Genomic DNA, 21,076 nt, shown 5'->3' with positions numbered 1-21,076 from the left:
TGTCCATTAAAGTTAGTCAGCCTACTTCAACCTATAGAAGTGCTCCATGTTTTGCTGTCACAGGGGTAATGACAAGAGGAAAGGAGGAAATAACATCTCCCCATGCCCTTATACTGCAGAAATAGATCAGGAAGAAAAATCAGCAAGTAGTCAAAGATATGGTGCCACAGATTATGTCATGTTAGAAGCACAGGCTGAAAAGGTTTACAGTCAGAGGAAATCTCACGTCTGGCTACCAAAACTCTCAGCTCCTTCTTCCAGCAGGAGGGTGTGTGAATGAATGAAAGCCTGCTCAAAGGGGCAATATGTAAGTATTCTAGTTTAAATATACGACTAATGTTAGCTCAACGTTAGCTCAACCACAACGGGTGTGGACTGAAACCTGTTTGTGAGTGGTCACCCTCTCATGCGCACTCTGAATGACAGACAAAGAGGGTTGGTAAAAATTTCATGGATTTTTTGACAGTGCGCTGGGCCACTGATGCGGCAGCCTACTAGAATTTGTCCCAGTTTTCCCTTTGGCCAGTCAACTATGACACAGGGGGAGGGGACGGGGGAGCAGGGACCAAAGAGTGCATTCTCTTCTTTCTTGCCATAGGGGCGGACACCTCTGGCAATATGCTGTGCCCTGTTTGTTTGGAGTATGAATTGAACAGTTGGCCACACTGCCCCTTTAAAGGGTTTGTCTAATACAAAGGTGTTTGAAATGCTCTTTAATAAACACTGTATCAGGGTCAACAGGACCTACGTTTTAACACTATAAGGTGTCTGGGCAAATTTTCTTAGTTTATTATGGGTTTAGGCTGAGACTGGTGTATTTTCACGAGAGGTTTCATGTGATGCATATCAAGGTAAAGACAAATGACAGCGACACCCTGAGGCCACAGGGGATGGAGGGGCGGGTGGAGGAGGAGTAAGGGTGCGCACAGCTTGAGTTTGTTGCACGGGCAGTGGAGCAGAGGTGTAACCGATCCCAGCTGCTGCCGTGAGGGAATGAGAGCTATTCCCGTCCCCCGTGGGTTGGTCACGTGTCCTTGGGGAGCTTTTAGTTTGGGGACCACGTCGGGAGGAAGAGGGAGCGCAGCGTTGGTTGCGCACAGCCGAGTTGGACAGCAACATCCTTAACAAGCGTTAATGGTCCGGCGGTAGATCAAGCAGATCAGTTTTGTTTTGGGGCGTTGTCATACACACTCCACACTTGGTGTGTGAAACACAGATCCGTCACCGGCAACTGTCAGCGTGTGTGATCCCTCAGTCACTGACTCGTCAAAACTTCTGCGCTTCCCAACTGTGATCTTTACTGCGAGCGTCACACATTGTTGCCATCCACTGCTACAAGTCGACACACACGGAGCTGTCACGGCGGACCGAGGTAGGCTGCGCTTCTTTCCTGTGGTTTGGATACACGCTGGCTAAATAATCACACTGTTAGTTTGTGCAATGTGCAAACGCTGTGCAATGTAGTGCGCGGGATAGCTATTGGGCTGCAGCAGGATCATGATCCAGATCAGCTGCTTGAGAGTGAATGTAAAGCTTTACCCCCCCCCCCCCCCCCCCCCTGCACACAAACATGAAAGAAAGATGCAAAAACAAAGAGTGTGACTTATCTGGTGATTTGAAGAGCGCGGCGAGAGAGCACATCACTCATGTGCTGCGACACATCATCACTGACTTCATATTGATACCTTAATCTGTTTTTAAAATGGTGCCTTGAAAAAGAACCAAAAAAAACATGGTGCTAAGAAGTGTTAGAGGACGCTGAAACTACACTACAACACTACACAACTGACAGTTTCTCATTGGAATCACTGTGAATGAGACTGTGTTGCGGTCGTTGAAGCGCACTCAGGTGATTTTTGAGGGTTTTGTTGAAGTATTTCCACGTTTGTTGCATCTATCTCTTCCGTCATAGTGTCGTAGTACTATATGATCCCAGGTACTGACCTGAGGTGTCTCACGGCCACGCCCCTGACAGCTACCACTCAGACATGCAGTAGGTAATGTAGGTGCTAAGGTTTTCTTTTCCTATCCATGAGGACCAGAGCCATCACAGCCATCACACCATTGTTGTTATCAAAGTTGTGAATGCTTTCTGTTTAAAAAAAAAAAAAAAGTATTCTATGCATATAGGCTAATATAGAATATTACAGAAACCATATGAATGCTATAGTAGCACCATAGACACAACAGGGTGAAGCAAACTCACTAACAAATACAATATGAACCCTTAACATTCCCAGCAGTAGCTGTGACAGTATGTCGGCATGGTTGTTGTGGAGACAGTGCCGCAGGTGACAGTGGAGGCTCTGTGGCTTTGTCAGCTCTACATCAATAATGCAGGATACCAAAACAATGAGGAGCAAGAAATTGGGGTCCAGTGTTGAGAAGTGTCGGCCCCTGCCTGTCCCTTCCTCTGAATGTGTGTTCAGACACTAATAAATAAAAAATGATTTGTTTAAATTTACTTAAAGTCATTACTATATCCCAAAATAATTACATTCTAATCCTGATGCCGTGCTGTGTGACATGATGTCAGAGCTACGCTGAGTGGCAGTGATACCACATTTAATCCACTGACACGGTTATTATACTTTCAAAAGCTGGTGGTGCACCGTCTTATAGAAAATGATTTATTTTCCTACTCTCACTTGCTCTCTTGTTAATGCATGATCACTGTGGTTAATGAGACAGGTCTCGGCGCATGGGGCCCGACCCTCTCAGAGACAGCGCTGCTAGTTTGGTGACTACAGCTGACACCCTCATTCATCATGCATCTACAGGGTGCTGCCTGCTCTCTCAGCCTCTCCATGTCTCTCTCTCTCTCTCTCTCTCTCTCTCTCTCTCTCTCTCCCTCCCTCCCTCCCTCCCTATCCCTCTCTCCCCAATTGTACCCTTAGATGAAATTATTAAGACACTATAATGATGACAAGAGCAGTGGCTTTTTCAAGGAGAAAGACGGAGCATCAGCTTCTACATGCTGGGATGATTATAGCTGTGACAGAAGGTTGGCATTCTGTGTTGATGCTGCTGCTGCTGCAAGGATTTCCAAGAATAGAAGTAAACACCTACTGTACGACGGTGCACCTGGCTGACTCTCTTCCTGCTTGAAGTCAATTTCACGTGTGTGCTTGCAAGATCGTGAAGCTACCTGGACCTGCCAATCAAAAAACTGGCCAAGTACATGTTTTTCTGAATATACCTGAGGACTTTATGTTGGAGAAATGTGCAGAGTGGCTGGGTGTGTTAAATGCATTTCTATTTTGCTCTTCTGCTTGCCATAGCAAAGCCCCCATGCAATATTAAAATGTTGGAAATGTAACTGACCCACATTTAGTGAAACTTAACACCCATACATAATTAGTGAACTCTTAGTTTAAATTTGTTAGCTTGGTCATAATATTACAGTGTCCATTACCCTCCTTTTTAGATTTACTCTATTAAACATTGATGAGCTGGAAAGATTCTAAATGTTGCACAGATCATTTACTCTCTGGCCCAAAAATGAAACATCTTAACTCCCGTTTATCTTTTAAAAAACCAATTGGTCACATTCTTTGTTTGCTCAGGGAGGCTCTCCACACATTTATAATCGCTTTATCCTCACAGATCCGTCGGCCAGAGAGGACACGCATCATGAGGATGTTTTTGTTCTGGGCTGTCTGTCAACAGTAGATGCTAGTTTGACTGTGAAAGAGGCATTTCTCTCAGAGTCAGCCTCTTGGCCGGGCTCTCACGGGGAGCCTCACAAAACAGCAGGGGGGCTGGTATGTTGTTTTCGTTGAAGTTTTTTTTTTTTTTTTTTTTCCGGCATCATGTGAAAAAAAAACAACAGTTTTGTTGTGTGGTCTGTTTGGTTTTGTTTACATATTTTTCATAATTGATTTAACAGAGTACGCTGGCAGTGCATTGTATGATGCATCGGCAGTTAATGGCAACTGAAAAGCAGAATAGAAAGGTTGTGTCAGATCATTAGGGACACCGGACTGAAGTCATTGTTCTCGCCCAAAAATTGGTTTACACTGTTCTGCCATATCAGCGCGCACAGATGTGAAAACTCAGTTTGCTTCTCCAGAAACACTATGGTTGCATCTTTGTTGCTGAAAGTGTTTTTTTTTTTTTTTTTTTTTTACTTTTGAAGAATCCAAATTTGTAACAGTATACAAAGCATCCTTTGAACTTTTCAAGAGTACCTTCCCACATCATGTTCCGCCTCAACATCCATTTCGTACATCAGATTATGTTTGCACAACACCAGAAAAAAACAGTTTTCGGTGTTTCTTAAATCCTTATGATTCATCATTTTGGTTTTAAATCATATTAGAAATCAATCAAATTTGTACTTCAGAGTCACATGTTGTTCCTTCATCTTTATGTCTGATCTGTTGCCGTCTACATATCCCTCCCTCTTTGTTTTCCTTCAGTATGCTGCATTAAACATGGAGCAAAATGAATACGCCAGAAGTCAAATACATTTCTTGACCTAACTGGACGAAAAGCCATTTCAACAGCGCCCCTGCTTTGCCGCTAAAGCCGGCTGTGTTAATGTATATCCCTGCCAAGTAAATTAATGCCTGCTTGCATCTTGGGACCTCTGTGCGAGTGTTTGTGTGCGTCTGTCTGCGGATACCTTATCGTTTCAGAAGATTGAAATTATGACAGTGTGACAGATTAACCTGAGGGCAGGCGGGATGTGACTGATGCTGCTCTGAACAGCACCACACGTATCTGCCATCGCAGCGGCAGCGACACATAACAGCCTCCAGTCAGCATCGCCGTAGTTTGCCTTGCCACTCGTCAGGGGTTTAATATTCAATTATGAGGGTCCTCTAGTTCAAGCTGAGTTGGATGGCTTGTGGAAAAGCCCCACTGATTGATGAGTGGGCATCTTAACTAAATGGGCTCACAGTTTGCCCCTGAAGGAGGAAGAAACGAGGCAGATGGCTTGTAGGGGTGTTTTTACTGATGTGGCAGGACTCTTTTGTAGTTTTGCCTTATTAGTGGTACAGAAGCACAATAGAGAATAAGTGTTCAGTCAGCTTTAAGAGAAACTATAAACTTGTTTCTTTTTTCTTTCTTTTTTTTTAAGTGCGTATCTATAAAAATGAAATGTGAAGGGTGAAAGTTTAAAGGTGTTATTTCAAATGCCTGAAGAATGGTACTACAACAGTGTCATGCCAGAGCCTTTTAGTTTGTTACTGTGACAGTCTGTCAAACTGTCACATCCAGCTGAGTCCAAAGAAGTGTAGGTCTCACAGTCTAGTGCTGACAAACAACAAGAAGACGGATAAAAGAGGCAGAGAGTGAGACGGGAGGTTCAGCATTTGCCTGGGCGCAGCGTAGGGAGAGCAGCTCCTCCTCCGTCATCTCGTGGCAGATAAGATTCTTCAGCAGTCAGGTATTTGGACCTTGCTGGTGGGCCGTTTCTTGGCTGAAAACTGCACCAAGCTGTCAGTCAGATTAGTGCTGTGAGCCATTGATGGGAGTGCAGCCCTGTCCTCTCCTCTTGTGTGTGGGGGGGGGACAGACAGCCGTTACAAAGATCTGCAAATCCCAAACAGAGAGCATGCACACACACACACACACACATATATATATATATATATATATATATATATATATATATACGCACATACACACATACAGACAGACAGAGACACATGCACGCGCAACCCCCACTGAAGAATGAAGGGACGAGATCAAGCCAGGTCATGGGAGGCTCTTTTCAAATAAATTCCTCCTTGGGGAGACTGCTGCCTCCTCCATGCCCTTCATGCACATGTGCACACATTTACGCCTAAACACATACACACACACACACACATGCACACACACATTCAGACATCCTGTCCCCTCCTCCAAAGAGGCACAATAAAAACACATGGTTGGGTATCAAATGTTTATGTGTCACTGATTGTAAGTGCAGTTGGTGTGTGCTGTAGTAGCAGGTATGTTACTGCCTCTGCAGAAAAATGCATTCAAATGTAATGTGAGATATCAAATATTTTTTTTTATCCTTTTTTCATATCTGGAGGAACAATCCCCAACCCCCACAACAAAATTTTCAAAACCCAGGACTGAAACATACTGGGGTCACAACTAGTCGTTTTTTTCCTAAGTGATTAATCTGCTGATTTATTTTCACAATTAATTGCAATCACAATTTCCTAATGGCGAACATCAAATCTCATGCACTGTCTAACCAACCCGTCAGTTTACTAAAATGTTAAGACGAGGAAAAGCAGCATATCTGACAACATCTCAGCATTTGAGACGCTGAGATGTTCAGTATTTTTTCTTGAAACGTGACCTGAATGTTTAATCAACTATCAAAACAGATGCTGATTATTTTTCTCTCGAAAAAAAATTGACAAATCAAGTAATTGTAGCAGCTCAGCAAAATACTACCAGTTCCAAATTGATTGGGAGTATTTAAATGCAACAAAGAAAGTAATTCATATTTTCTAAAGCTCATTCACACTCATAATTTTGTTAACACAGCAGTAAGAATCTTTTTGGGGAACAGAATGCTGGGATCACATCACCCAGCATCATACTGGGTGATCCCAGCATTTTGTTTATACATGTATATATGAATATATATCACTGATTGGGCCTTTTTAAAATAAATCTTTTCTGTGTTATCCTTCCTTTGTGCAGTGAATATTTGATATTACATATTTTGCATATTTTGAAAAGTACACCTGTTATTGCAGCTTTTCATACATTGTGGAAAGAATGGCCACATGCTCCACATATTCCTCATGTCTAAATGTAAGAAAAGTCACAACATAATAAAATTTATTGGGTTGGTTTATTGAGATAATGCGAAATGCGAATATGATACATTTCACGAGGGTGCTTTTCTTATTGTCACGATTTTTACTGTCTCTGCATTCAGAGAACTAGCTGAATGACACTAAGTCAAGCCCCATGATGTTATCGCCCAGCTCCCCCCGGGGTAATTTCATGAGAGGCAGATTGCATGACCGCGGCGACATGTCCTGCATTTAGAACAGGGAGGGTGAAGCTGTGCATAACTGAGTGATCCAACACAAGGGGCAGAGATGTTGACTAATGTTGTGACTTCAGCGGGGACCTGCTCGAAATAATCCTAAACTATCCAAATTGTTTTTACTCAGGGGAGGGACACAGCTGCCAGCCATTCTTACCATAAATGCTCTGTGGCCTTTGACTGTATATTAACAGATGAAAAGGTTTCAGTCTCTGCAGCTCGTGCACCTGATGGTTGCTTTATTTATTTCTACTATAATGCTACACTATAATCTCTTCCTGAGAAACACCAGGGGATTTATGGGTAAATGTCCCTTCATAACTGTAGATTGATGTTCCGTAGAGAGGTTAGACATTATTTTGCACAGGGTGTTTTTTCTTCTGACGGGTTCGGAAACAAATATAGCTCCAATACAACCAGGTTGGATGAAGCTTAATACATTTTTTAAACCCTGCCTTGAATCTGTTTGTGAAATCATCACCTATGTCTGGCGTGATATACTGTATCTGCAGATATGTTAAAGCTGTTTGTTTAAAACTGTCCTTGATCTGAGTACTCCTCTCCTCCCTCATAATGCAGTGATGTGTGTATATATAAGCATCCAATGATCGCATACTCTGTCAGTGGCTCTTTCCCTCTAGAGGGTTTAGAGGCTGTAGTACTTTTGAGTGGAAGCTGAATCGAAGATGACACTGACCTCTAGTTGTCCTCTGTCACCACTTGTTCTGTGTGTAATCACAGCAGGGGAGGACATCTTCTTTACTTAATTCACCGTGATAAATTACTCCTAACCTCTCACTGCCCTGCTGACCTCTGCTGGCAAACTGCAATGTAAGGCTTTCCAACTAGATGCATGCACGAGCATACTCGATTCCATTTCCTGCTCCTCTCTCTCTCTCTCTCTCTCTCTCTCTCTCTCGCCATCATCTCCTCCCTCCTGCCTTTCCCAATTAATGTCTACCTGTCCTTTTCATTCAGATTCGCTCGACACACATACACGCACCCCGCCTACAAACATGATCTAAATCTTTCCTTTGTAGTTTCTAATCATCTCCCTAGCAGGCCCTATCCGTTCTCCGCACGCTACTGCCAGTTTCCAGCCGGATTATCTGTTACGTGTCCTCTGCTGTGTTGACAGGAGTGTTAATTATTAGGTTTATAGAGAGAAGAAACAATTTGTCACAAGCATACGGTGCTAAATTATAAGGTCACATAGATTTTTCTCAGTGACCCCACACTAATTGCTTAACCTCATCGTCAGCCAATACAGCTGCAGAAGCAGCAGAAAAACCGGCCAGTCATCCTCACTTAACTGACGCTCCTGTGAGTCTCCAGGGGTGGCGGTGGCTCTGATCAACATGTCTTGCATTAATGAATGATGCATGTGTGTTATATGGTTTCACATTGTATTGAGCCATAAGTACTGTGATAAATCTGGGCTGTTATATGCCATATAATTGCAGTCTGTTATCTGAGGTCTCTGTATTCCACGTAATCAAGTGATTATACTGGCATAATTATAGTTGCATAAATGTATTTTGTGGGGGGGGGGTCTAATTTCAGATTCTGTGTTCACCACTTTGTAATTTCCCCTCCTCATTTGGAGACATGAAGACGCTTGGTTAGTGAATCATCGACATCATAAATCGATGAGTTATTTTCTTACATGAATGATTAGCAGGAGCAAAGACAGACAGTCATTTTGTGGAATATTACCTCACATGTATGGAGAGCTTTGGCATGGCCGTGACCTCACTTCAAAATACAGGGCGAGGGAGTCTCGCTCCATAAAACGATACGACACGGTGATTGCCAGGCTGAACCTGAAGAGTGCTGAAAGCTTTAATGCTAAGCTGTGGGATCATATGATCGAGTCAGATACAGTAACTCCATAAAATGCAATAGGACTCGAGGGCTGTACTCGGCAGATTATCACTTGTATTTTAGGAATTGCCTGACTCTGGAATTAAGGAGTTGACCTCTTGATCAAAATTAAGTTACAGTAAGGCAGATGAAAAGTTTAAATGTAAAAATAAAAGGGTCTCTTTCACAGTATTTGCTATAATACTTTGATCTGTGCTTAAAATTTTTAAATTCTTATTGAATGTTATAAATCAAAGATGATAGTACTTTATGATTAGGAGGCTCTGGTAGATCTGTGGATTTCATAAGACTGGTCTGGTCAGCTCTGATCACAAAAGTAAGGCTTTAACGATCTCAAATCAGCCCTCCTGCTCAGAGAGGCTGGACAAGCTCCAGCATTCTGGCCTTCACCATAGCCATCAGGCTTTTCACGCTTGAAAAAAAAATTCTACTGTTGCATCATGGCTTTTTCGGATCACATAGTTAAATTCCTCGACCAGTGAGAGAGGAAACCTGTCCTCAGAAAACCCCAGCAAAAGCAAACTCACATAGCTCGTGTAGCCTAAGCATCCTGGGAAAATGCTGACTCCTCCCCAACCCATCACCACCAGCCCCCCGGCATTCAGCAGCTGTGTTGAGGATATGATCTAAGATACCAAAAAAAAAAACACTCATTCTTGCAGTGTGTTTTCTTTTTTTTTTTTTGTTGGGTTATCAGAAAAAGGCCATACAGCGCTCTGAATGCAGGTGGGTGTTGTCTTTCTTTCATATGTGCTGAGATGTAAAACTATGGTCATGATGACTGGATTTTGAATAGGGCGAGATAATGAAGTGGAGCCTTTATGTCAAAATTTTATCACAGTACCGCTGCCTGTGTGACTATATAATCTCACCCTTTACACATTCACTGAGATGATATGCTATTTTCCTTGTGATATTCTTTGATAAACAACCCACCCCACCCCCCTCCACCCCCTAAACATCCAAACATTGTTCAAAGCAGTTTGAACTGAATTTTTCAGACTGGCTCTAAGATATTTTTTACTCTATGGAGAAAGACATTTGTGATGAAACACAGCACGAGCAATCATTCACTTAGTCATTATAGCAAGTTCATAGTGACTCTGTCCTCATGAGGCAGTATTCACATGCACAGGCAGCTATTCTTTGTAGTATGCACCAAATTTCACGTGTTAGGAAGAAAGCTGCAGCTGTTGATTTTCATTTGGGTTCAGTTCTGATTGACAGATTAATTGCATCCCAGAATGACTTTTTCAACCAATTGCTCATTCAATACGATGTCATACAATTAAGAAAATTGGCCACCACAATTACTCAGAACCCAAGACGATGTCATTGCTTGTGTTGTCCAACCCACAGTACAAAACCCCAAAATATTCAGTTTACATTGATGTAAAAAGCAGTAAATCCAAACCATCAAAAATGTTTGGTATTTTTGCTGGATAAATTATGTCAATGACAAATCAAGGATCAAATTTGTATTATAGGTTTTTCAGCACAGAAAGGACAGAACTTTATTGCTACTATGCATTGGACGTGTAAAATTGACAAAAAGGACAACTAGCAGCATCCTTTCCCATATAAAGTGCAGCTTTTTTTCTCACTAATGTGTATACAAAAAGAAGTCCCTATACTATTTTGTATTGATCACTTGGAACGTTTTATAAGAAAACCCCAAATGCCCTAACAATATTCAAATTCCACAGAGAATTTAAGCAGAAGAACATCAGCAAGATCGCAAGCAGTTCCCTTAACACTGTATAAAGCCATCAATTCTTTTAGACAGATAATCTTTTCAGAATGACAGCCGTTGAAAGAGAGGTGGACAGTGTATCGAGCCCAAGTTTCTCTTGTATTCCCAAGGGATGTTGCCTGTCCCTCCCAAATGGAGCCTGGCATACAGTATCAGGCCCCTGCTCTGCCTTGTAATTAGATCCTTACTCCTTTGCATGTAAACTGTGGTCCAGAGGCAGTATGATCTCTCTGCCCCCTCACTGACTGACGGTGGCACATTTCTCACAGAAGGATGAGGCTTCACTTCTGGGCCTTTGTCTTACAAGTCCTGTTCCCAGTCTTTTCCCACTGCTCATACTGTGGTAGTGTGTGAAGTTTGCTTACACTTGTGGGAGCTCACACTCTCATGCTGCTGTCCCATCCCAAGAGTAGAGCAGTGAGAAAACATACAGGTTTATAGCGCATAAGATAACACAACATTCTGACCTGACTTCCAATCGATCAGTCAATCAATCAGTCAGTCAGTCACATTTTTATGCATGAAAAAGCCTTGTCAGATTTTGTACTGTATTGTTACTTGAAGCTGCACTGGGAAGCTGTGGATTTTTGTATCCACAAATGACAGCTAGGGTTAACAGAAAATTTAATTAGAAATATGTCAGTAAATTACACACTGGCAGGAGCTATAATTTCTCCTTTGTAGCAACTTGGCTCAGAGGTGATTAAAAGAACAGCTCAATGTTTTGGGAAACATTCTAATTTGCTTTCTTGTGGCGAGTTTAATGAGAAGATTGATACCACTTATGTTTGTACAGTGAATATGAGGCTACATCCAGCAGCTGGTTAGCTTAGCTTTGCACAAAAGCTGTAAACAGGTGGAAACAGCGAGCTTGGCCCTGTCTGAATGTGAATATGAACAAAATTCACCTACAAGCAACTGGGAACCTCGCTAACTAACACCTTTTGTCTTGTTTGTTTAATCTTTACAAAAACAAGTTTCAGTTTTATGTGCTGGACTGTTTCTTGGCTGGGAGCAGTGACGTTGTTAGACTATGGATTTTGTACTGATTAAACGAACAAGATCTAACATTTTAATTTGTGAACTTTAGAGATGCTGGGAGGTGAACTCTGGGCAGAGCCACCCTAGCTGTTTCCTCATGTCTTTATGCTAAGCTAAGCTAACTCCTAGTTGTGGCTTCTTATGAGATTGGTAACAATCTACTCCTATAACGAATAGCAATAAAGTGATTAAGCATGTATTCAAAAATGTTGGATTAATACTTTGCTAACCAGCTAGCCCCAGCTTGGTTGGCCCATCTCATCACTTTCCTGAGTCACTGTAGTGTCCAGTCTGTGCTGCTCAGAAGATGTATTATAACCTAATGTCTTGTAAACACAGCGATGGCTAAAGCTGCCAGCAAGACTTGTGAATAGACAACCCGTGATGCTAACGTTGGCTATGTAGCAATAGCAAAACTTGTTTAGCCTCAATTAAATACTTATGTAAAAAATTGTGAACTTAATCTGTTCACATCAAAGAGCTATCCAATGGGTAGCTAACCAACTAGCTAGCTAACAAACCTAATTGGAATAATGAGAGAGAAAGAGAGAGAGAGAGAGAGAGAGAGAGAGAGAGAGAACCTTGACAGTCCTAAGTGTGTGCATTTGTGTGTGTTTTTTTCTTTTTTTAATTCAGTGTGTCTTTCTTGGGAACAAAATGGTGAAATGTGTCTCTTGTAACAATTAAGGACTTAACAGAATTTGAAGTTTTGATACGTATCAAGGTGAATCAACCTGAATGGATCAAAACAGATAGCTTGCAGTTGTTCAGAAGTTCCCTTGGCATATGAAACGTTGTTGTATATTTCAGATAATGCTTTCATACTTTTCCTCTCCAGCCCCTTTTTGCCTCAGTTTCATGCAGTGACAGTTTGAAATATCCCCCTGATGTACAGAGTTACTTTTATTCTTGAATTAGGGTAGCGTCTTTATGTTTACCATTCACTGCCAACCCACAAGATATGTAGGCCTATTCTCTATCTCTCACACTGAACTCCGCTGACAAGGGAGATGCTAATAATTAATGACATTTTTGAAATCTCTTTCAAGATGCTCTAGGAAAACTGCACAAGGGGAAAAGGGAAGAACATAAAATGGCTTGGAGCTTCCAGCAAAAACAAAAATTCAGCAAGAGAATCAGATGGGAGTTTTTTTTTTTAGCTTGAGAATCAAAGTGGAGTCTTTTTTCTCTCACCAAGACCCACCAGAAAACATTTCTGTGTCCCATTTTATGATTTTATGATTGAAGAGACACCGGTATAAAGAGGGGATTTATTTCCATAAAACATCATGAAAGATGTTATTATGGGAAAGAACTGAAAGAATTGAAATATCTAATTCAAAGCAAAAACAGGCAAATTCACCAGGCATCCTCTCCACTAATAATCCCTACATAATCTGAGGCTAATGTTACAGTTGATGCCACCAAGTGGATATCATACCTTTCCATAACATATTTCCATATTAAAGGCCAAATACTATAATTGGCATTGATCCAAAAGAAGGACACTGTATAAATAATTGAGAGGTTTTATACCCGAAAAGATCAGAGATAAATTAAATCTCATGCGGACCATAGACAGTATTTACAAGAAGCCTTTAATTTTGCTGAAAAAAATCCAGCCATTAAAGTCATTTAAATCCTGAAGGGGCTGATGAAGTAGAGTGTAGAGTAGACACTGGGGAGTGATGCAGCCTGGAGGACGGCAGAGAGATGAAACAGATGGAGGGAGAAGTAGATGAGCAGGGACGACACTGATGGGAAGACAGAGGGGGGGCTTGGGAGTAGGGACAGTTTAGTACTCAGTCAGTGCCCCTATAAGCTCAATGTCCTCAGCAGCAATTACACTGTATACACACACATACACACACATAGATATGCAAAGCTGTGGCCTTTGTGCTCTTAAGAAGAGGCCTGTTTGATAATGGATTTTGCAGGACATGGCTTTCCAGCCAGAGTATATTGAATTTCAGCGGCAACAGCAACAACAGCTCCTATAGCACTGCTATTCAATCCTGCAGTGGAATAGAGCACGAAGGTGGCCCATTTAATCGGTTTCTCTGCTCTATCAGGACTATGCAATTTCTTTTACTGCTATAGGTGACAGGTTTATGTTGAGCTTCTGTTTGCTGCGCATTGTAGTTTGTAACAAGCCCCTCTTTTTAAACCTGTGTGGGCATGCAGGCATTCGTTTGTGTGTGTATGAGTATCTTTGATGTGAGTGTGTGAGTGCAGCATCACAGGAAGTGTTCTGTTTTGATGCGTGACACTAAAATGTAGGTTGGCGGGAACATTCCTGTCATGGTGAGAAAAATATTTAAACGATTAGGTATATTTGACAGTACCGTGTCCAAATGTAATTGGAAATGAATTTTTCATGGTCTCTAGTGCAGCTAGAAGCCTCTCCTCAGTCTCCTGATGTTTTAATTAGTGTGTAGCAGTGAGTGATGTGAATTTATTCCCGTACATATGTGAAAAGTTAATTCTCTGTAATGGCTACACACATATTAGCCTACAATAGATCAGGCAATGACTTACACTTATACCTTTACTGGTTGGTCCAAGGAAAACACAATACAAACCTAGTGTCACATAAAATGCCTGTTTTGCTGCTTTTGCTGTTTAATACCATCATCAACAGACAAATGGCTTTTACATCAGCTCCTGTTGATGCAACTGTCTTAAATTTGATCCTTTCTATCTAAGGCAGACAGCTCTAAAATATTTAAACAAGAGCCATAACTAATAATAAGTTATGTGGTGTAATTATCATTACTGTGCATATATCATATAACAAAGACATAATTACTGATGTAATGAGTCAGTTTATGATTTTACTCACAAGTTATTATGTAATGAATCATTTTACTAATATGTTGTTGTTAATTATATATGCTAATATGTAGTTAATCTCTTAGGAGAACTGCCTATGGCTTTCCCACTTTTAAGTCATTGTCGCTGCTCTCCACAGAATCTAGATTCTACTCTTTCCCACTCTCCTTCAATTTGAACCTCAATTCTATTTTTTCACATTTTATTCTATTTATACACATTTTACTGGAATTTTAGCATATAATGTGTTCACTTGTTCCATATTTTATAAATTGGTTGTCAGCTCTCATAAAGCCTTAGTACAGTTCTTGTGTCGCAATAGAGAAATGTAAACAAACAGCCCATGGAGAATTTTGAAGGGGATAGCTACTATTGAAATGACTTGATATTATTTCAGCTTATGTAATGACCTAAATGAAAAGGCTTTAAAACAGTTTACTGTCTGTAGCACAGTTGCAGCTGGAATCTCATGTGTGTTTGTGTGTGTTTTTCCAGGAAACACTAGATGGCACTATGGATATATAATCCCTAGGAAATCTTTGTACCTCTCTCTCTCTCTCTCTCTCTCTCTCTCTGTCTCTCTCATACACACAAAATCACAGACACGAGTTTGTTAGTTGATGTTAAGAGGAGAATTCGACAACATTGTCATATGTTTTATAGATGGCTATGCCAGTATAATCTGTAACCATCTGTCTGTGTTTGCATGTGTAATCATATGTGCATGTCCATGCTTTCCTTTCCAGTAGCACCTGGTTTCTGTATTTGCAGTATCGTTGTTGCTGGTTTCACTTTGTAAAAAGAAAAAGTCATGTCATAGATATTATTGTTGTCTTCTACTACATTTGCTATGAAACATCTACACTTTAAAAAATAATGTTTGACTTCAGCAAAGCACATAAGAGCTGAAGACATTTTAAGAATGCATGTTTTACCTGGGTATGATATGACCAAAGGTTAGGTTGTGTGTATTTGTGTGTGTGATAGGTGTTCGTAACATAGCAGGGACACAAATCTGCATGTGTTTGTGTTCGTGTGCTCTCGATCCCTTTAAGCAGATTGTTTCTCAGCTAAGGGCTCTGGCTCATGGATGTGCATTTTGTATCATGTTCTTAATCTGCTCCATGTTTGGGATTAGCCTCCCCGTCCACAGAGAGAATGCCCTCTCCTCTCCTCTCCTCTCCTCTCCTCTCCTCTCCTCTCCTCTGTCACAGTATCTTCAACTCAACTCATCTATGGTTCCCCTCAGTAGTAATCAGTCCAATACATACGCTCATTAAATAATTTTCAGAAACTAAACACTGACCCGTGAAGCATTTTCTCAATGCAATTTTGATAGTAAGCAGAATTAGATTTTAAGAGCCACCATCTATAGCCTGCCTGCAGCGTATTTCAGTCAAATCTCATACACTATAAGTTTGACATTCTGGTGCAACAATTAGAGTTTTTCTTCAGCGAGCAAAAACCGAGCAGGCACACTTTAAAGGAAACATGGATCAAGGCCACCTCTTCTTGTGTGTGCAGGGAATGCATGTTTTTTTTTTTTTATTCTGACGGCACAGGAAAACGTGACTTAGTGGAGTTGATGTTGTATAGCTTGAGACATCCTCAGTAATTTTATTTCGGCAGAATCTTATTTGTTTTTTTCCCCAAGAGATCTTTACAATACTATACAAATGCTCAGGATCTGCATCGGTCTAGATAGAAAAATGGGCTCAGATATCAGAAGAAATCTACAATTTGATATGAACTATTAACAAATAAACACTGAAATATGATGTGGTTGGATCTTCTGTTGCATAAGTAATTAAGCAGAATTGCTTTTTTGGATTGTTGGAATTTAGGAGCATTGGATGGTCCAAAGACACAAACTTGATAAAAGACTTGCAGAAGCAAAAAGCATTGTTGGAGACATTGAAGAAGCGTGACAGCAATAAAACAAAACTGATAACTGAGAAAATTGTGAAATTTATTATAGATAACAAACACTCTTCTATGGCTGAGACTCTTCAACTCTTAACTGAACATCTCAAGCATTGCAAACAGGCTGCCAAACCAACAGGAAACGGCTGGCAAACATTTGCACCCTAGTAAATGGATGCTTTCCAAAACACTTGTCGGCAAAATTAACAGCTGACATATGGATCTCAGTGTTTTCCCCGTGACATTACTTTATCTGAAAGCGCACTGCCTGTGAATTACAAGAAGCGGCTCCACAGGCTAAAGATGTTTTGAATTTAACAACAGAGTAATGTTTAGCCAGCAGTGTGGCTGTAGGCAGTGTCGACCAGCTGGACAGTCAGTGAACCACTTTGATCCGCACTCCAATTTTTGGATGGATTCCCATGTGTAGTATACAGTATATACAACTGACAACATACAGTTCTATAGTCTGAAGGAACATATCAGTGAAATGACCTGCTATAGCATTTGGGTGGGATAAATGACAAAATTGTCCTTGCCCTTGATCACACACAGCTGCAGACTGCCACCAGAAAGGTTGCCCATATTATATATGTTGTACATAGTTTGTGATTGACCTGTTGCTGCGTTGTGTAGATAGCATCATGTCATTTCACATCTTGCCAAAGCTGTTGGCTTTTGCCTCTCAGTGACCTTTAGCCAAACAAAACTAACAGATCAATCATGGAGGAAGCTCTAATAGCTTTAAACAAGCACACTGTTATCAACTCCGGTGTTTATCCACACTAATTAGAACACTTCAGAGTCAAGAGAGTTGTCCGGCAGTGTGTGTATGTCTGTGTTTGCATGTGTGTGTTGACTGACGGTACTCAGAAAATCCACAACAAGGCCGCTACAACTGACACAACACGCAAAGGGCAGCTCGTCCACTCTACACAGAAAGAAAAAGAAATCCAGTAGATTCTATTTGAGTAAGTGATGAGATTAGTAATCGAGAGAGCTGTTGGTTAAGTGATTTATAAAGTCTCACACAGATGGCTATTAGAAGACTGCTCCAGGCAGCTGCACTCTTCAAGGTGTCTTGGACTAAAGTTGTCAGCTCAGCGATATTGTAAAGATGAGAGTATTGGGGAAAGGCCTTGGAGAAAAACCATGACATGGCAATTTCTCCCGTTCTAACAAGGAATGAAAATAGCACCTAATGTGAGGCTTCACCAGTAGGCGGGATTTTTAATGCAAACACAGACTTCAATCCCCCAAACGGAAAAGCGATAGATTAGATGTGGTTAACTGAAACTTAAAAGTGTATTTAAAAAGCAGCAGAATGTTCAGTGCTAACAGTGGCTAAATCTTTCCACCACATTCACCCTCTCCAGAGAACGAGATGAGTAAATGTAGGTACAAGGATTGTGCAGTTAACAGATGTTATGCAACGTGATTTTCTGTGATGTAAAGTCCTTCAAACTTTGTAACTCGAAAGAATCCAAATGTGTCTCTGACTCAGGTTTTTAGAATTCACATTGTTCCTCTGATGGGCTACAGCAGTCCGATCAATAGTCATGATTTTGAACAAATCTCTCTCAAATCCAGACACAAGTGAACCAATGTTTGACCCTGTGATCCAATCATCTGTCTTTGAGATAGAGCTATTGTTACAAATGCAATTAAAACAAACTTGAAGGTAGGAGAATGAATTAAACTCTGCCCCAGGTAATCCTAGATAATTTTAGTTCTAATTATAGTTTACTTTTAAAGGTGCTATGTGTAAGTTTTCCTATTGCCAACATTAACATTATCAGCTGTTTACTTATCAGTCTAGAAGAAATGTTCCGAGTTCTGCATCAAACTTCATTCCTTTGCTCGCCAAGCGCTGTCTCCAGAGCTGGAAGGCAACCCTCTTGTTTTGATTATATTTTTTTTACTTCCACTGAAGTTAGCATGCTAACCACCTAGCCCTGGCCCAGTTGGCCAATCTCATAATTTTCCGATACCGAGTCACTATAGTGTCCAGTGTGCTCTGAAGAAATAGCGCTGCTCAGACGACATATTATAACCTCTTGTCTTGTAAATGCAACGGTGGCTGAAACTCTTGGCAAGACTGGTCAGTAAACAGCTGTTATCGCTAATGTTGCCAATGTAGCAATAGCAAAATCTACAAATAGCTCATTTAATTGAAAAGATGCATTCAAATGCTGTTTCTTTGCAAAATGTAGCCAGTTGATGCCTGTGGGATTTAGTGTAGCAGCACCTTTGATCAGAGTATCTTATGGTAATCATAGTTTTGTGGCACCCTGGAGGCACTATAGTATTTCAGAGTCATCCCTCCTTAGATGGCTGTAACTTGAAGAAAGCCAGAACTATTGTACCTGCAGAAGAGCTCTGCTGTCCCATAGCGTGATGTAGGTGCCTGGACACATCAGTAGTAATGGGGAATAATGGCTTCAATGTTTTAAACGTTTTTTATGTTAGTCTGCGACATTGCCATGTTAAGATTAACGGCCCGGTTTGAGCCACTGCTGTGGAAAAAGCAGGTCTTCTGGGGAAATGAATGAGAACCTGTACTTATATTCTTTCATCCTCTTTGTAGCCTATACACAATTTAGTCTTTCACTTTAAGCATTTAAGTATAAGTGGGCAGATGGTCCTAGTGATGTATTCATTTCTAGGCATACAAGACAGCACTCTCTAAAAAGCAGCAGTGCTTGAATCAAATATTAATTTCCTGTTCTGAAAGACCCCTTTTCAATATTTCTCCATGGCCTAGGTCTTTGGCACTGTCCATTTGGTTTGCTGTATTTTGGATAGAGAAGAGAAGAGGCTTTTTTGTTGGATCTGACACATAGAGGAATGTGTGTGTGTGTGTGTGTGTGTGTGTGTGTGTGTGTGTGTTTGTGTGTGTGTGTGTGTGCGTGCGTGCGTGTGCGTGCGTGCGCGCATAGTACTTGGTGGTGCATTTCTGTGCATTCATTCACAACGTGATCCTGCAAATACATGTGGGCTCGGACAAGCTTGTGTGTAACTACCACTTCACACATGTCGTAGTTGTAGCTGTAGCCGTTTCAAAAGGCCCTTTGATAATGGATGTAAGATCTCCTGCTTGGGGTGTTTGGCTGCTCTCCTCATTGCTGCCATGAAGGACAGTCCATTTATTCATGTCCGTTCCCAGAGCCCCAGAAACCCGGCCCCCCAACACTCCCTAACAGAACATGAACAAAGGGCATATTCTGTCATAAGAGAGCGGAGGGGTGAGAGAAGGTTTGTGTGCATGTGTGTGAGTGAGAGTACGTTAAACTTGAAATGTAGGGAATCTCTTTGCATACATCCAGTTGAATGGTCCCTCTGTGAGACTCTTTTTGTCCATCTCAATGTGTGTGCGTTTTTGTGTGTGTGTTTTGTCATGTGCATATGTGACATCCCCTGACTCGAGGGGAATACCCACCAGATATTAAGCCACTGTTCTCTATAAAACGTTGCTTTGCACAAAGGGCCTTTTTCATGCCCATCTTTTTAGAAGCTTATACATCAAAAATGTGACTGGGTGGGTAGAGGGTTACATTGTGACAGATTCGCTTGGGGCTTTTTGTCCTTGGTTTGACTCATGGGAACCAGGTACTGTTGTGAATTGTGAGTCTCATGTTTCTGGTTTCAGTCATATCATAGTGTTATTTCCCACATTATGAACAGACGGCATATGTGTGAAGTCATTGCAGGTCATTTTAGCATCAGCTTTGATTGCTTCATTCCCAAAGGGGAGATTTCAGCTGAAACTATAACCAATGTCTTCACATTCAGTAGATACTCTCGCATACTCCCAGGCCACATTGATGCCTATGTTGAAACCACTATATCGGCAAGTGCTGAAGTACTCCTGAGAACACTAACGTCTCAATACAAAAGCATCAGGAGTATGTATTTTACTAAATGTGGTAAGAAATGTTCTTGTCAGAGGCATTTCCATCTCCATGCGTCCATTCTTTCTAAGATTATTGAAACAAAAATTGACAGAAGTCATTGCAAAAGCCACCATCTTTGATCACATGAAACTGCATGAAATGTCTTAAAACTCATGGCTTTCATCTTTGTAGCTACACCCCAGGCTGCACCAAAGGTGGCGTGCGTGCACCTCCTCAAAAATGCTGAAAAAAACGGACACAAAACAACACCAAGGTGCCATGCCAGGAGTGAATGAACTTTGATTGGTCATCTCAGGCTACCTTGTGTCCTCCCAAGATTGTTAATATGGAAGACAACATGAAACAATTTGGAGAAAGGCTCAGTAATTAATAAGTAAGGCTCGGTGAGTAACACAGTAAACACAGTAACCTTCTGCTCACAGCGAGTGTTAATCTCATAAAGTGAATGAAAGAATGTAAACATGATTATTTCAGGTGCTGTATTTCAGTATGGTTTTCTTTTCATTAGCTATGTATATCAGGCAATACCGTATCATTGTTCTGCATCAAAAAGTAAGTAAAATGTTATTATGATTACTTTGGGATGCATAATCAGGCCTGATAATTTACAGTTTGCTACAACATGTAGTGATCCTTTCGTACTTTTGGTGCAACGTGTGAAATCTTAGGTTGAACTATAAATCGATTCTTATGCTGCAGGCATCTTCATTCAGACCA

General features: G+C 41.1%; 1 protein-coding gene across 2 annotated transcripts in view; it reads left to right on the top strand.

Annotated features, from left to right (window-relative positions):
* The first annotated feature begins 928 nt into the window (after positions 1 to 928).
* Positions 929 to 21,076, top strand: part of mid2 (midline 2) — a 142,246-nt gene continuing 122,098 nt past the window's right edge. For both annotated transcript variants that reach the window (XM_056382335.1, XM_056382333.1), the window contains exon 1: positions 929 to 1,372. The gene's annotated coding sequence lies outside the window, so the exon portion shown is untranslated. The remainder of the gene's footprint in view (positions 1,373 to 21,076) is intronic.

This window comes from Seriola aureovittata, chromosome 8 (genome assembly GCF_021018895.1).
Source record: "Seriola aureovittata isolate HTS-2021-v1 ecotype China chromosome 8, ASM2101889v1, whole genome shotgun sequence".
Classification (NCBI taxonomy): Eukaryota; Metazoa; Chordata; class Actinopteri; order Carangiformes; family Carangidae; genus Seriola; species Seriola aureovittata.
The sequence above is the reverse complement of the archived record's forward strand: the minus strand, read 5'-3'. Positions and strand labels throughout refer to the sequence as shown.